Consider the following 17,723-nt stretch of genomic DNA (forward strand, 5'->3'; position numbering starts at 1 on the left):
TAGGTGGACAAATACCGGTTCAGACTGACCGTTCTCCTGACTCACGGCGGGCAAAGCGAACCTGCCATTGAACACCTCAGTAAGGGGGGAGGGGGTGTCAAAGATTTACTGAACTGCTGCGAGTGACTCACTCAAACCCACGTTCAACTTATTCAAGTGGGCAGATGCGAATCGAGTAGTCAAAACACTTTGAAACTTATTAGGAGGAAGAAAATAGAAGATGAAACTCAAGTTACTTAAAATAAAAAACCAGAAAGTGCTAGAAATACTCAGCCAGTCGAACAACATCTGCAGAGAGAGAAACTGAGTTAACATTTCACCAGAACTGGGAAACGTTCAGGGTGTACGAGGTTTTGATCAAGGCCGGGTGGGGTGTGGGTGGGGGCTTGTGGGGGGGGGGTTGTGGGACAAGGACAAAAGGAAGGTCTGTGATAGGATGGAAGGAGAGATTGAGTGACAGAAGAGTTAGTCATCTAAGGCTACAAGGAATGGTAACTGGAAGCAAAAATAATACATTTCTAACTCTCGCCAGAGGGTAGACCTGAAATGTTATCTCAGATTCTCTCTCGCCACAGGTGTTGCCTGACACGCTGAGCACTTACATAGAAACAAGGAGCAGGAGGAGGTCATTCAGTCCCTCGAGCCTGCTCCCCCATTTAATAAGCAGGTCTGATAGTAACCTCATATCTGCCTCACGCCTACCCCAATAACCTTTCACCCCCTTGCTTAACCAGAATCTATTCACCTTTGCCTTAAAAGAGATAGAAAGATTCTGCTTCTACCACCTTTTGAGGAGGAGCGATCCCAAAACTCACGATGCTCTGAGAGAAAAATTATTGCCTCATCTCCGTCTTAAGTGGGCGACCCCTTATTTTGTAAACACTGACCCCCTCGATCTAGATCCTACCACAAGAGGAAACATCCTCTCCACATCCACCCTGTCAACACCCCTCAGGATGTTTCAATCAAGTTGCTTCTCCCTCTTCTGAACTCTAGTGGATACAAGCCTAACATGTCCAGCCTTACAAAATAACTGTAAAGCTTCAAGAATTGGCGCCACTAGTTAACTGATAAGAATTAATGGTTTATTCCAATTGTAAACGACTATTTACAGAGTGCTTTAACATGATCTTTCCATACTCATCTCTGGGGTCTAACTACTGGGACAAGTCCCAACACGTCCCAGTGAATTCCAACTCCCAGCCCTGATTGGACAGGTGGGTCACATGATCCGCCTTCAGAGAACATCCCTTTAAAGGGGCTAACTACTACAGCCCTCCCCTTTTAAGCCCCCGTGGGAATATCTAAATGACACAATTGCCAAAACAGTGACAATCGTGAACACTTTTACACTTGTCCATCAATAGCCCGATCTAACTAGTGACTTCTTCTTTCTCATGGAGCAGCATAGCTCCAGTGACTGAGGTTCTTTGGTTGAAGTAACTACTGTTGGCCTTACCTCACACCAACTCGCTCCTTGTACCACGTTTCACCTTCCTCTGTTTCCACTGTTTCCTGGGGGATAACACTCTGGCCTGTTGCCCGGTGATCCGGCAGCTCGCTGCTCAGGCAACCCATAACACTTCCCGCTGGCACAATTGGATCAGATTGTAGCACTGGCTCTTGGGAAAGCTCTCGCCCATGCAAGCGGTCTATATGTTTCTTTAAGATCTTGTCCTGTCCTTTAACCTCAGAGGACACCCTCCCTGTTCTGGCCACAACAACACCTGGAACCCAATTTGATTCATCACCGAAATTCTTCACATCCTCTATCTTGAATGCTCTTGCACTTTTCAACAAATCGTATTTCCTCTTCTGGTTCCTCTGGCTTGTCGCCATCCTCCCTGCTAAATTTGGGAATGCCAAACTTAAAAAAAAAATTTAGAGTACCCAATTATTTTTTTCCAATTAAGGGGCAGTTTAGCATGGCCAATCCACCTACCCTGCACATCTTTGGGTTGTGGGGGTGAAACCCACGCAGACACGGGGAGAATGTGCAAACTCCACACGGACAGTGACCCGGGGCCAGGATCGAACCCGGGTCCTCAGCACAGTGAGGCAGCAGTGCTAACCACTGCGCCACCGTGTCCCCATTGGGAATGCCAAACTTAACCTGGTACTTAACTGATGACCCATCGGCAGCTCAGCTGGAGTGACTCCAGTAGACATCTGTGGGATGATCCTATATGACAGCAGGAACCTCGTGAATTTGGTGTTTTAAGATGAGGATGGCTGCTTCTTCAAGCCAGCTTTGAAAGTCTGAACTGCTCTCTCTGCCAATCCATTGGATGAAGGTTAGTATGGTGCCATTCTGATATGTTTTATTCCATTAAAAGTCTTAAACTTCTGAAACTTGGCACCAGTAAAGCCGTTCTGTTGTCTGAAACTACGATCTCTGGTGTCCTATTGATTGTGAATCGCGCCCATATTCTATTTATTTATAAACCCAGGTAACCTGGATTTTTCTCCACCTTATCAACTGTCCTCCCAAGCACAGTGGGTGCGGTAGTCACCACTAGTAGTATTACATGTATTACGGAAAGGCCCGTATAATAGAGGTACATGGGTAAATCCCTGCCTGCTGGCTCCGCCCAGTAGGCGGGGTATAAATGTGTGTGCTCGCCGGTGCTGCAGCCATTCTGGTTCCAGCTACAGGAGGCACAACATCTTTGCTCAATAAAGCCTCGATTATTCCACTACTCTCGCCTTTGTGGTAATTGATAGTGCATCAGTGGGCTAAAGAGCTGGCTTGTAATGCAGAACAAGTCCAGCAGCACGGGTTCAATTCCCATACCGGCCTCGTCGAACAGGCGCCGGAACGTGGCGACTAGGGGCTTTTCACGGTAACTTCATTGTGACAACAAGCGATTATTTTTATTTAGGGATTTGTGACGGTGTACACCAAGGTCTCTACATTTTTCAAAATCTTGCCATTTATTGTACACGTCTTTCCATAATATGACCCTCAAAGTGCCCCCCTCACACATTTTCCACATTGATCTCCAAGGACTATGCTTTTGTCCATTTTACCAATTTATTTCTTTAATCTGTGATGCGATGTGGGCATCACTAGCAGGGCCAACGTTTGTAGCTCATCCCTGAACTGTGTGGATTGCTAGGCCATTTCAGAGGGTAGTTTGGCGTCAGTCGCATTGTTGTGGATCTGGATGTTGGCCACATACAGGTAAGGAAAAGATGGCAGATTTCTTTCCTTTAAACCCAGATGTTTCTTTTCCAGGTTGTAACGATCGTGTTACAACTCCCTGGGCTGGTGCACAGTCAATTCCAGCCCCATTTGACCCAGAGCCACAACACAATTGAACTTAACACCTAATTCTTAGAAAAACACACCCAAAGTCTTTGGCCCTTGGCTGCCCAATAACTACAGTCACCAGGTTTGTAAAGATGGATAGACAAACACAGAGGGGAAAAGAGGGGTGTAAAAATAATGTTGAAATTAAAAGGAGGATGAGTCCTTTTTTAGATGGTTGTCTTCTAGCACACCGTTCTTCAGCCTAGGCTTTCAGTTCGAGGTTCATGCTTCCAGTCTGTAATGGTTTTCACTCGAGATTCATCCAGGTTCTCTGTAGGTTGAGAAATATGGCAGCTGTGCAGCTTAAGGGAGAGACAGAGACTCACAGCTTCTTCTCACAGTGTCCAGGCCCTGACTGTCCTTTCCTTGGTTTTCTGAAAATCATCCCACACGGGTAGAACCCAATCACCGCCTGTTGCCGGGCAGAATACGGCCTTTTGGCCAATTCAATGGCCATCAGCCAACCAATCGAACTGAGTCCCTCTGATCTCTCGGGTGCCACAATGTCGCGTTCTGCCTTTCGAAAGCGAGCACAGTATTCCTCACTTCCTCTGCTCAAAGGTATATGTCCATTAAACATCCATGGATCAAAAATGATAACAGTGGGGACCTCCGGTGACATTATGTAGGGGGAAGATGTGCATAAGGTGGCTCTTGCTGGACTCCTGCACTTTTTGCCCTTTTCTCTTAGTTTAAGGAAGCATTTCCTTTTGAAAACCTATAGAATTAATGGGATAAGGATCCTGTCGAGGTGAAATGCTGAGAGAAGCCGGGGTGGGGGGAACAGACAGCAGAAGTTTGTTGACAGAATCGGATTCCTCTCAGAGTTCGTCAGCAGATATAATGGCGGAGGCAGCCCCTGGGGCTCTGTCCACTCCACTCATGGCCAAGGTGTTTTCAAGTACCTTGGCGACAGAGTTCAATAAACACTGGCGGGTTGTGTCCGAGGGCCTTCGCAAGTCGATGGAGGAGGCCTTGGCCTTCATGCGAGGGCCTCTGGAGAAGACCAACTAAACCGTGAAAGCCATGGAGCCACGATAAAAGAAATGGAGTGGCTCTTCCAAGACACAATGATGAGATTGCCTCACTGGAAGCGGAGATGTCTCTGGTGGCTCAAGCAAATAAATATCTGAAGACCAAAGTGAATGATTTAGAGAATCGGTCCAGGGGGCAAAACATTTGAATTGTGGGGCTGCCGGAGGGAATGGAAGGCCCAACGCCCACGGAGTACTTTGCAGAGAATGCAAAGGGGCTTTTCACAGTAACTTCATGAATGAAATGAAAAATGAAAATCGCTTATTGTCACAAGTAGGCTTCAAATGAAGTTACTGTGAAAAGCTCCTAGTCGCCACATTCCAGCGCCTGTTCGGGGAGGCTGGTACGGGAATTGAACCGTGCTGCTGGCCTGCCTTGGTCTGCTTTCAAAGCCAGCGATTTAGCCCTGTGCTAAACAGCCCCTGTTCATTTGAAGGCTACTTGTGACAATAAGGGATTTTCATTTTCATTCAGAAGTTCGGCAGGATGGTGGTGGAGGGTGGATTCACGTCCCCCCCCTGAGTTGGACCGAGCCCACCATACATTCCATCAGAGGCCTCGTCCTGAGGATCCACGACAGGCGCTATTGGTGACGTTTTAAAGCTTCAAAGAGAAGGAGCGGGTCCTGGGATGGGAGAGGGAGCATCGTGACTTCAAATGGGAAGGCCAGGCCATCAGGTTGTACCAAGACGTGGGAGCAGAGCTGGCAAAGAAGACGGCTGCCTTCAACAAGGCCAAGGCCGCCTTGTACAAAAGTGGAGTCCGGTTCGGTGCAATGTACCCAGCGTGGTTAAGAGTGACTTTCAAGGGAAAGGATTATTTATTTGATGCGCCAGGAGAGGTGGACTCCTTTGTAATTAAACACGGGTGGGGCATGCGGTAATTGAGTTTTTTGGGTGTTGGATACGGATATGTTGAATTGCTGGGGTTCCATGTGTATTGTTGCATTTACGTGTTCAAGTTGAGGTTGAATGTTTACAGTTTGGGCTTAGGTTTGGGCTTTAGTTTCATGTGGGGTTCTGTTCTAGTTGTTATGAAAATATATAGCTCCATGTTGGAGTGCAATCGTGTATGGGTTTTTTTTCTTCACTTTAGTTGGGAGACGCCCTGCTAATCTAAGAGTTAGCTAACGGGAGCGGTGTTGAAGGGTTGACTGCAGCTCATTATAGTAGTTTTTTTCGATAACGAGCTTAGTGTTCTTGTTCTGTTTAGGTTTAGGTTTGTTAGAAATAGGTTTGACCAAAGTGAGGTGTTGCTAACTTTGGCTGTTTCTTAATTTGGCTCTGTTTAATTACGTTTGCTCAAGAGTCGCCAGGTATCTTTCGACACTGCCACAAGGTTCAGAACCGAATACTGATCAATGACTCGATACACTGGTTAGTAAGTTCAAAAGCAATGCTCATTTATTTACACACAGTCAAATCTACTCATGCATAAACTCTACAAAACTAAACTACCACTATTACTAAGGCCTATACTTAGCTTCGGGCACCCACTCAGTCAGAGGAACAATGGCCGTTGCTCGGTTCTGAGGCTGCTGGGTTGAGCTGTTTACAGGGTAGCAACTAGGAGCGTCTATCTCGTAGCGTGCGTTGACTTGTAACTTACTTGGTCTGATGTAGCTGCTAGGCTGGTCTCTCTCTTTGCTGAGAGCCAAAGCCAAAGGAGAAGGAGTCTCCCTTGGGGAATACCTTTTATGCTAAAAAGGGCTTTGCGTGCTTTTGGGCGGGCCTTGAACTTGGCCTCAATTAATTGGGTCTTGTCCCAATCACACGTATCGATTTTCCTCCAATAGAGGGGTGGTTCCCTGATCGCTGGACGTGTCCTGGTGACCGTTGGTCTGCTTTGATTTAGTCTCTTCTGGCGCCGGGGTGTCTGCCTTAACATTGTGTATCTAAATGTTTCCCTTTTGTCCCCCGAGATGGCTCATTAGTATGTAGATTGCTTGGTTGTTTCTGTCCTGTCTGAGAGCTTAAGGTTCTAATCAACAGACAGACCTTGCACCTGCTCATTTCTTAGTATTGTCCAATTTTCCCTGCATTCTTTGCAAGTGTCCATTTTGTAATCTGGACGTGGCCATCCCAGGTGGCTACATGCCCTCCTTGTGATCCTCAACACGAAGCGTGAAGGATCACACTACTACGTCGTCTTCATCCTCTGACCAACCGGGGCACCCATACTTAGGCTCTACACTGTCCTATCCTATGCAACACAATGTTACCTAAACCATTTTAAATACATTCATTATCATAAAACTCTATGGGGCGCTATGACATTAATACATGCATTACAGAAAAATAAACCTCTAACTATTCTCAATAAACTATTCTCATTCAAACAATCCAAAAATACAAACAATCCAAAAATAATCTATACATCTTAAACTGTACAAAATAACAGCACACAAATTTCTCTATCCTGGCAGTCAGACACAGAGGTTTACATCTCTTTATTCCACAGAATACATAAAGAAAATGGATGCATTTTAATCCGTCCCAATGGGTTCGGGGGTCTGGTGAAATCCGAAAATGGGGGACCTCAACCTGTATACCGGGGTGCGAGAGCGATATGCTCTCTTTCGCCATTTCCTAACTCTAAACGTTTGCACGACACTGCAAAGTATCGCTAGCACTAAGAGTGCTTCGACTACATATGAGAGTGAGTACCAGGTGATAAACATATCACACCAGGTCGGGGTATTGCTAGCTGTCGCTGGGCCAGTTATCTCGGGGTTCCGTGTATTACAGGGGTGGGAATCATTTACGGTTTGTGTGGTAGGGGTCAGGGGGGTAGCGTCCGCACACAACTGAAGGGATCCCACTAGGATCCATGTGAACACGAAGGCTGTCTTCATCTTTGTCGTTCTTCTTTGTCTTCCTCTGGGGTTCCTGAGTTTCTGGAGTTCTGTGAACACAACCATTATTTCTGTTATTATCTTGCTTAAGATCTCGTATGTCTGCCTATCTGTCCTTTATTGCCAATTTCCCTTTATAATTGGTCACCATCTGTGACTCCCTCTTTTTTTAAAAACCGAATATTTGGACTAGACATCTAAGAAAATACTGCCGTACTGCGAGCCGTCTCGCAGCCTGTGTGATTTACCATCCCAGTGTTTGAGGATGTAAATAGGGAAGCAACCGAAGGGTTGCCAAAACCAAACAAAATAATTTTGAAAGTAACGAGCCAAAATGGGGGGCGTGCGGGTAAGAAATGGGTGGAATCCCCGGGTAGGATGATGATCAATGCCGTATGTGCTCTACCCGAGCGTAGCTGACCAGAGGGGGGTCCTCAGGCAGGACGGGGACCAATGCCGTTTCTCCACTGCCTGAGCAACCGGCAAGAACGGGTAAGAATGTGGTTGTCGTGGGGGGCTGCCTCTCGAATTAGGAGAGCAACTATGAGTCGTGTTCTGTCGACAAACTAGTTCCTCTGAACTATTGTCTGGGGACAAACTTGTTCCATTAACAGCCGGGGGAGCATTAAAGGAGTGGTGACGTGGGGCCGTGAAAACTTTCGAGTTTACAAACAACACTTAATGTTAACACTAACGGACAAACATTCAACAAACATGGTGCAGGTTCCATCAGAAAGGACACCGTATCTCTCCATCGGTTCCTTTTTTTCTCCATCACCAAGACACCCCACTGCTCAATAGCGAACAGGGTCGCAAAGGGATTGGTTTGGTGGGAGTCAGACTCTGTCATCATCTTCTCCTGGCTGCCAAACTCTTGACTGTAGTAACCGTGCTAAAGCTGCCTGAGGCGAATTGGGGTCCATCTCATCATTCCGGATGAGCCTGAACGAATTGTCTCGGTGCCAGAGTCATGTGTCGAGGTTGGAGCTACGATGCTTCAATCCGTAATCGTCGGGCTGTGGGTCTGGGTCAGGGACTTTGATGTATGTAGTCTCAAATGGGTCAGTAGAATCATGCTCAGAATCGCTGGGAGTGGGGTCTCGTGCAGGGGTATAGTCGTAACGTGGTGTGCTGTGGCTATCGTCATAGTGATCGCTATCACTGTTGCTGCTGGTTGAGGGAAGGGAGAGATGGAGTCGTGTCTCTGAAGTTGTGTCTGAGGACGGGCTGGAGGGGTTGGGGGAGGGTAGGAATACGTCATCTGTGGGCGGGGCGTGCTCGTCTGCTGCTGCGAGTAGGATGTGGTGTGGTATGGTTATTCTGTGAGCCGTAAGCCTTGAGCTGGTTTACATGAAACCACGCAGACTTACCATTTGGATAGGTTATTTTGTATACTGAGGGGCTGACTTTGTCCGAAATGGAGTACGGTCCGGAAAACTTTGGGGAAAGGAATGAACTGGGGTTGTAAAGGGAAAGCATAACTTGTTGCCCTACTGTAAACTCAGTGGCGTGTACTGTTTTGTCGAAACAAGCCTTGCTCTGTTTTTTCCTGGTCCCAAGTCTCACAGCTGCTGCAAGTTGGGCTGCCTTTATGTTCTGTATCAGTTGTTTAACCGCATTTTCATGCGTGAGGGCTGTAACTGCGGGGCTGGCCAAATCCAGTCCTAATAAATACTCAGTGCCTTTCATGGGGCGTCTGGTCATGAGGGTGTGGGGGGTGTATCTTGTGGACGTGGATACCGTGTTTCTTAAAAACATTAAAGCAAATGGGAGAACTGAATCCCAGGTGCTGGTATTCTGTTGTACCATTTTCCTGAGGGTGGCTTTCAATGTCCTATTCATTGGTTCTACAATACCACTTGACTGGGGGTGGTATGCGATCTAGAACTTTTGTCTAATTCCAAAAATCGTGAGGACGTTTTTCATTACACGTCCGGTGAATGGGAGCCTTGGTCGGACTCTATACTGCGTGGGAGGCCCATCTTGTAAAGATGTGGTGTGTTAATATTTTAGCCGTTGTCTTGGCCGTATTAGTTCTCGATGGAAATGCTTCCACCCATTTTGTAAAGGTGTCTATGACCACCAACACATACTTGTAACCATTTCTGCACGGGGGTAGGGGATAATTTATCTGGAGATTTGTCCAGGGTCCATTAACGGGGCGGGTATGATTAAGTTGAGCCTTTTTAGCATATCTGTCCGGATTGTTCTGGGCACAGATTAAGCAATTCTCAATGTAGTGTGTTACATCGATTTTTAAATCAGGCCACCAACAAAGCGGTCTGAGGTGGGCTAGGGTGGGTTCAATTCCTTGGTGTCCATGATTGTCATGGAACTGACAAATGATCTGGTTCCTGTCCTGGCTGGGAACTATATAAATGCCATCCTTTAAAATCACACCGTCATGTGTGGTGATTGTGTTTCTGTATTTATTATACGGGGCTGGGAAGGTTGCCTTTAAGACTTCCCTGAGTTTCTCGTCGTCTTTCTGTGCCTTCACTAAATCCTGAATATTGGTCTGTGAGACCTGAACTGCGTGTACTGGGATGCTTTCGGGGGGGTTCCAAAAATAACCATGCCTGGAGCCTGCCTTTGCTAGGGCATCTGCTTTAACGTTACCTGGGGGGGGGGGGGGGGGGGAAGAACGGTGATGACTGCGAACCTTAATTATTCCGTATTTCCTATCCTTCGCTGTCTCTAAGATATGGCGGAGTAATGGGGCTGAGGGTAGGGGTTTACCGTCCGCGGAAACAAATCCTCTTGTTTCCCAGAGTGGTAGGAATTCTGTCAAACTATTACAGATATACAAGCTGTCCGAATAGATGTCTGCTGGGGTCGGGAACGAGTCTGGGTGGTCTACAATATATGCAATCGCTGCCAGCTCTGCTGCCTGTGAGCCTAAGTGTCCTGGCAACTTTAAGGAAATTTCATTTAGGGCACGCCCCCGCGCGTCCTCTACATATATACCGCAACCGGTAATTCTCTCTCCATTTAATACTGTGGAGGAGCCATCCACATAAATCTTCAGGGGTGCGCACGTGTCTGTGGGCTGGAGTCTCTGGGGTGTACTACCTGTTTTCCTGGGAGGTGTCTTGGGAATAAATGGGCCTGTATTGTGTTTTGTGGTGATGATCTCACACTCATGAGGGGTGCCTGCATACTGCAAATTATCAGCTAGGGAGGTGTGGGTTTTGGTCTCTTTACCGTGATGTCCCGTCCCTGTAAAAGCAGGGTCCAACGGGCTGCGCGGATTTGGCTGACTGTGGCATCCTTAAGTCGGCCGTTTAACAATAGTTGTGTCGGGGTGTGTTCTGTGAGGATGGTGATGGGGTTGAGTCCTGTAATGTAGGCGAAGTATTGCACTGCCCAAAAAACTGCGAGCAGGTGCCTTTCACAGGCAGAAAATCCTTGCTCTGTGGGGTCTAACACGTGTGAGGCGTATGCTACGGGGCGTAATTGGTCATGGCGTTCCTGGAGGAGCACGGCTGAAAGGGTTCGGGCGGTGCTTGCAACTTCGATTGTGTACGGGGAAAGTGGATCTGGGTAGTGCAGAGGCTGTGCTGAGTGCTCTTTTTAAAGCGCCCACGGCATCTGTATGCTGTGGAAGCCATTCCCAAGGTGCCTGCTTCTTGAGAAGTTCGGAAAGGGGCGCTGCTTTAGTGGCTAAACTGTCAATATGGTTTCGGCAGTAGCCAACCAGTCCTAAAAATGACCAGAGGGCTGAGACATTGTGGGGAAGGGGCAATTTGACGATCGAGTCAATTCTCTTTTGCTCGATCTTGCGTTTACCATGAGTGATCACTGTTCCCAAGTAAATCACTTTTTCTTTCAGAATCTGGGCCTTCTTGGGGTTGACTTTACAACCAATTTCTTTTAGGAGTGCTAGGAGCTTGGCGAGAAGCGAAATGTGCTCTCCCTTTGTGTCTGTCCGTAGTAACAAGTCGTCTACGTACTGGACCAGACATTCGGGGCGGGAAAATTTTGCTCAACCATTTGCCAGCTGTCGGTGGAAAATGGAGGGGGAGTTGTGGAAGCCTTGTGGAAGGCACGCCCACGTGTACTGTTTCCCTTGGAATGTAAAGGCGAATTTGTACTGGCACGCTTTAGCCAATGGAATGGACCAAAAGCCATTACTAATGCCCAAAACCGAAAAGAATTTTGACTGGAGTCCCTGTTTGAGCATGGTCTCGGGACTCGTGGCTATGGTGGGGGCTGCTGCTGGGGTTACTTTGTTCAGTTCCTGGTAATCAATGGTCAGTCGCCATGATCCATCGGGTTTCCTGATGGGCCAAATCGGTGCATTGTTTGTGGAGGCTACTGATCTGAGTATGCCTTGATCCAACAAACTCTCTATTACTTTCGAGATTTCTCCCTCTGCTTCCTGAGGAAATCCGTACTGCTTCTGGGGTTTAAGATCGGGACCTGTAATGTTCACAAAGCTAGTCAAATTGCCACAGGCGTGCAAATTCTGCTTTATGTTCCTGCAGGACTGCCCTAACCTGTTTGTCTGCACTAATGGCTCGAGGGTCGAACCAGAAGTCTCCTACTGAGCTAATCCTGTTTACGTACTCTCCTACTTATAGTATATATAAATGATTTGGAGGAAAATGTAACTGGTCTGATTAGTAAGTTTGCAGACGACACAAAGGTTGGTGGAATTGCGGATAGCGATGAGGACTGTCGGAGGATACAGCAGGATTTAGATTGTCTGGAGACTTGGGCGGAGAGATGGCAGATGGAGTTTAATCCGGACAAATGTGAGTAATGCATTTTGGAAGGTCTAATGCAGGTAGGGAATATACAGTGAATGGTAGAACCCTCAAGAGTATTGAAAGTCAAAGAGATCTAGGAGTACAGGTCCACAGGTCATTGAAAGGGGCAACACAGGTGGAGAAGGTAGTCAAGAAGGCATACGGCATGCTTGCCTTCATTGGCCGGGGCATTGAGTATAAGAATTCGCAAGTCATGTTGCAGCTGTATAGAACCTTAGTTAGGCCACACTTGGAGTATAGTGTTCAATTCTGGTCGCCACACTACTAGAAGGATGTGGAGGCTTTAGAGAGGGTGCAGAAGAGATTTACCAGAATGTTGCCTGGTATGGAGGGCATTAGCTATGAGGAGCGGTTGAATAAACTCGGTTTGTTCTCACTGGAACGAAGGAGGTTGAGGAGAGACCTGATAGAGGTATACAAAATTATGAGGGGCATAGACAGAGTGGATAGTCAGAGGCTTTTCCCCAGGGTAGAGGGGTCAATTACTAGGGGGCACAGGTTTAAGGTGAGAGGGGCAAGGTTTAGAGTAGATGTACGAGGCAAGTTTTTTACGCAGAGGGTAGTGGGTGCCTGGAACTCGCTACCGGAGGAGGTAGTGGAAGCAGGGACGATAGGGACATTTAAGGGGCATCTTGACAAATATATGAATAGGATGGGAATAGAAGGATACGGACCCAGGAAGTGTAGAAGATTGTAGTTTAGTCGGGCAGCATGGTCGGCACGGGCTTGGAGGGCCGAAGGGCCTGTTCCTGTGCTGTGCATTTCTTTGTTCTTTGTTTGTTTGTACTGTGAGCGTGGCGGGGGCTCGTGCTGCCTTTGCTATTTTCCAAACACACTTGTTAACTGGGTCAAAAGAAAGGTTATGGGAGCTCATGAAATCGATCCCAAGGATATGTTCTGCTGTCTGGGGCAGATCAACCAAAACTACGGGGTGCTTAGTTGTGATGTTCCCTATTTGTATTGCTACAGGGGCTGTGATGTGTCCCTGTTGTCCGTGGCCTGTAAAACCGCTGAGTGTGATGGTGTCTGTTGTGGGCCACGTGTCTCGCTGGAACATCGTGGAGGAATTGAGTGTGGTGCGGGACCCTCCTGTGTCCCAAAGAAATTCTACGGGTTGTCCCCGGACTTGCCTGCTACTACCGGTCTACCGGACTTGTCCCAAAGGGTGTCGCAGACCCAAGTTGGGGAGCCCGAACACCATCAGTCGGTGCCATTCATGTCTGCAGTCTCTGAATGGGCGCTAACGCTATGGATTGGCTTTGCCCTATTCCTGTTTAGGGTGCCTGTCTGCTGGCTTCGCTGCTGCTTCTGGGGCGCGTTGCACTCTCGTGCAAAGTGTCCTAGCTGTCCACAGTTGTAACATTCCTGAGCTTTGGGTTGGGCTGGGCTGTTCCTCCCCATGCGGGGTTCTGGTGTGCTTTAACTGGGTTCATATCTGCCTGCTCTTCATCGGGTGTTATAAATGTGGTTTTGCCTGCAATAGAATGCTCCCAAGCGCAGGACAATCTCTTCAAAACCCATTTTTCATTGTGGTCCTCATCTGAGGGGTCATAATTTGCCCAAGCTTTTCGTCCTGCTTCTGTGGCGTGGCAGACTAGAATTCGGGTCCATTTGGCCATATTATCTGGGGACAAATGGGCGCGGGCTAACTCTCCGAAAACTGCGGTGAAGTGAATCCACAAACATCCAGCAAACGCTGTGGGATGCTCTGTCTTCTTTTGCCTACACTTATTGAGGCCTTCTACGGGGTCTTCTCTGTTAAAGCCGATCGCATCAAGGATCGCTGTGTGCATCTCTTGGAGTGTGCCTCCTCCTACATTCTGTGGGTCGGGAAGGGCTACCACGACTGAAGGGTCGAGACTCAAAACTGTGAGCTTCACTTGCTCCTTTTCGACCAGGCCGTACATGTTGTTTGACTTTAGCGAAAAATTGGTGGGGGTCTGAAGTGGGAAGGAACGGTGTAATTTTTCCACACGCGTCCCGTAATTGGGTCACGGTTAACGGGGTTGTGTAAAGGAAGTCTGCTTCTCCTTCTCCTGCGGCCCTGCGGTGTGTGGTCACAGGATTCATGGGGGGGGTGTTCTGCATGTTCGGTTGGGGGTTGGGGCGCTTTCTTTTTATGGTTTTTTTCCTGCGTACCTGTCTCATGTACGCATCTATGGGCAGTCCCGTTCAATTCCTGCCAGTCGGGGCCGTTTTCTTGATCTAATTGGGGTCCGAATGTACTTTGAAATCCATTTTGAACGGAAAGCAGAGATTGCAATTCTGCAATTTGCTTCCGGCACTTTGCGTGGTCTACTGAGCTCTGCCTTTGTTCCGTCGTGGAAGTATGGAGTGCTCGTAGGGCTGCTTTTAAATCATTGCACTGTTTCTGCAATTTCTCAACTTGCTGTTCTGTTTCTTGTCTTACCAAGACCGCACGTTGCATGTCCTGGTAGGCCTTATCATATTGTGTCTGAAAACTGTTCAAATGCGTGACACAAGACTGATGTGCCCACTTGGCATCATCCACCTCTCTGTTCCTTGCTGCTAACTGCTCTTTTAAATCTCGATTCTCCTTCTCTACCTCACTCACGTCTACCTCACTGGTTCTGTCTCTCTCCTCTATCTCTCTACGGAGCGTCCGAACGACCTCCTCTGTGCCTCGCAATTGTGCCAAACAGGACACGATTGCCATCGGCTTGCGAGCTTTCTCTCAGCTCTTCTTGTGGATCTCTGACAGGTACTCCCACCAAGTATGTCCTATACTCCCGGGTCCTGTTTCCTCATTATTGCAGAATTCACTCCAAAGGGGCCATCCTTTCCCTTTGAGATATTTCCTGATCTCATCTTCCCAAACGGGACACTGACCTACTCTACTGGTCGCTGCGACCTCGAATTCCTGTGGGTTCATAAGGCGTTGCATTGCCTTCATTGCCATTTTCTCTATTTAGGTTCTCTACTGAATTTGGAACAGGGGGTGATAAAGTGGTGGTGTAAACACAGGTACGGCTTAAGCTATTTTCCGGCTTACAAAACTCCCGACAGTTTTACGCAACAAAATCTCTCAGGTTTACCTTATATCCCTGTTCGTATGCATACATAAGAACATAAGAAATAGGAACAGGAGTAGGCCATCTGGCCCCTCGAGCCTGCTCCGCCATTTAATGAGATCATGGCTGATCTTTGTGGACTCAGCTCCACCCTCTGGCCCGTACACCATATCCCCGAATCCCTTTATTCTTTAGAAAGGCATCTATCTTTTTCTTAAAAACGTTTAAAGAAGGAGCCTCAACTGCTTCACTGGGCAAGGAATTCCAGAGACTCACAACCCTTTGGGTGAAGAAGTTCCTCCTACACTCCGTCCTAAATCTACCTCCCCTTATACATTAACACACTTCCGAATCTCAGAGACTTGATCAGTACTGTTTTGTCGTTTGTGGTTTTTCTGTTTCCAATTGGATTCTCAATTCAAATTAGGGTTCTCTTGGAGTGGTTAGTCCACTTCTAAGTCGCGTCCCGTCAGATGTCGCCAGTAAATGTTGCTAACTTTGGCTGTTTCTTAATTTGGCTCTGTTTAATTACGTTTGCTCAAGAGTCGCCAGGTATCTTTCGACACGGCCACAAGGTTCAGAACCGAATACTGATCAATGACTCGATACACCAGTTAGTAAGTTCAAAAGCAATGCCCATTTATTTACACACAGTCAAATCTACTCATGCATAAACTCTACAAGATAAACTACCACTATTACTAAAGCCTATACTTAGCTTTGGGTGCCCACTCAGTCAGAGGAACAATGATCGTTGCTCGGTTCTGAGGCTGCTGGGTTGAGCTGTTTACAGGGTAGCAACTAGGAGCATCTATCTCGTAGCGTGCGTTGACTTGGAACTTACTTGGTCTGGTGTAGCTGCGAGGCTGGTCTCTCTCTTCGCTGAGAGCCAAAGCCAAAGGAAAAGGATTCTCCCTTGGGGAATACCTTTTATACTAAAAAGGACTTTGTGCGCTTTTGGGTGGGCCTTGAACTTGGCCTCAATTAATTGGGTCTTGTCCCAATCACTCGTATCGCTCTTCCTCCAATAGAGGGGTGGTTCCCTGATCGCTGGGCGTGTCCTAGGTGACCGTTGGTCTGCTTTGTTTTAGTCTCTTCTGGCGCCGGGGGGTCTGCCTTAACATTATGTATCTAAATGTTTCCCTTTTGTCCCCGGAGATGGCTCATTAGTATGTAGATTGTTTGACAGTTTCTGTCCTGTCTGAGAGCTTAAGGTTCTAATCAACAGACAGACCTTGCACCTGCTCGTCTCTTAGTATTGTCCAATTTTCCCTGCGTTCTTTGCAAATGTCCATTTTGTAATCGGGACGTGGCCATCCCAGATGGCTACAGAGGATGAGCAGATTCTTCTCTGGGGTGGAGGACAAGTGTGAGCGTTTCTCTCAGGGAGCCGGCTAACCATGTTAAGTAATGGGTTAAGAGACATTCCAATTAGTTGTCTCATTTATGTTAAATATCCAATAATTGACACTGGTATGTAAAGAGGCTTCAGGTGGCCTTTGTGTCAGGTGATGTGGAAGATAGAGTTTTGTGTAGAATCTGTTAAAGTGAAATAAAGGTGTTTGTAAAAAGGAACAGTACCGTTGACTCTTTAAACAGCAGCTAAACATCTAACATATGGTAGCAGAGGGTGGCTGCTGTGTAACTGTGAAGGGTTGAAAGATACAACTTTTCCAGACCAAACCAAGGAGTGAGTGAGAAAAAAGAAGATATATGGCTGAACCGAGGATGAAGATGGCCGATATGACTCCCCCCCCCCCCCGCCCCCTAAACCCCCCAGCCCTTATTTTCTGAAAGGGGATTGTACGACCAGCACACTGGGTTAAATCGCTGGCTTTGAAAGCAGACCAAGGCTGACCAGCAGCAGAGTTCGATTCCCGTACCAGCCTCCCCGAACAGGCGCCAGAATGTGGCGACTAGGGGCTTTTCACAGTAACTTCATTTGAAGCCGACTTGTGACAATAAGCGATTTTCATTTCATTTCATTTCAATGGAGAAGTGCAGTAGTTATGTGGACTAAGGTAACTGTCTTGGGAAAGAGAAAACAAGGTATGGCATTGGCTCTTTCTCTACCTTATGACAGTAAAATCCGAAACAAAGTGTTTTCTGAGCTGGAATTGGAAGAGTTAGACTCAGAAGAAGATCTGGAGACTTTATTACGTAATATGGATAAGATTAATGAAAAGGATGACTTGTTAAAAAATATATATATTTATTAGAAATTTTTTAACAACACAATTTTTCTCCATTACAAACAAGAACCCGCCCCCCCCCCCCCCCCCCCCCCCCCCATAACAAAATAACAAGAAATCGCACTGAGCAAGATATGTACATGGCAAAATAGTACATTTACATAGCTTTATACACTGGCTCTCTCCCGCACGTGCCAGTTTCCCCCACCCTTCATGTTATCTCTTGCTCATCCACCCTCCCAGGCAATCCCCCCCCCCGCCCGGGACGTTCCCCCCCTAGGTTGCTGCTGCTGCTGACCGACCTTCCTCTAACGCTCCGCGAGATCGTCTAGGAACGCTTGCCACCGCCTGTAGAAACCCTGCGCAGACTCTCTCAAGGCAAACTTAATCCTCTCCAGCTTTATGAACCCAGCCATGTCGTTTATCCAGGCCTCCACGCTGGGGGGCTTCGCCTCCTTCCACATTAGCAAGATCCTTCGCCGGGCTACTAGGGACACAAAGGCCAGAATGCCGGCCTCTTTCGCC

At 47.5% G+C, this 17,723-nt stretch overlaps 1 protein-coding gene across 1 annotated transcript in view; it reads right to left on the bottom strand.

The window, feature by feature from the left end:
- Nucleotides 1-5,729: 5,729 nt before the first annotated feature.
- tab1 (TGF-beta activated kinase 1/MAP3K7 binding protein 1) overlaps nucleotides 5,730-17,723 on the bottom strand; it is a 308,216-nt gene continuing 296,222 nt past the window's right edge. The window contains exon 12 of the mRNA XM_072492106.1: nucleotides 5,730-7,252. The gene's annotated coding sequence lies outside the window, so the exon portion shown is untranslated. The remainder of the gene's footprint in view (nucleotides 7,253-17,723) is intronic.

Source organism: Scyliorhinus torazame, chromosome 29 (assembly GCF_047496885.1).
Source record: "Scyliorhinus torazame isolate Kashiwa2021f chromosome 29, sScyTor2.1, whole genome shotgun sequence".
Lineage (NCBI taxonomy): Eukaryota > Metazoa > Chordata > Chondrichthyes > Carcharhiniformes > Scyliorhinidae > Scyliorhinus > Scyliorhinus torazame.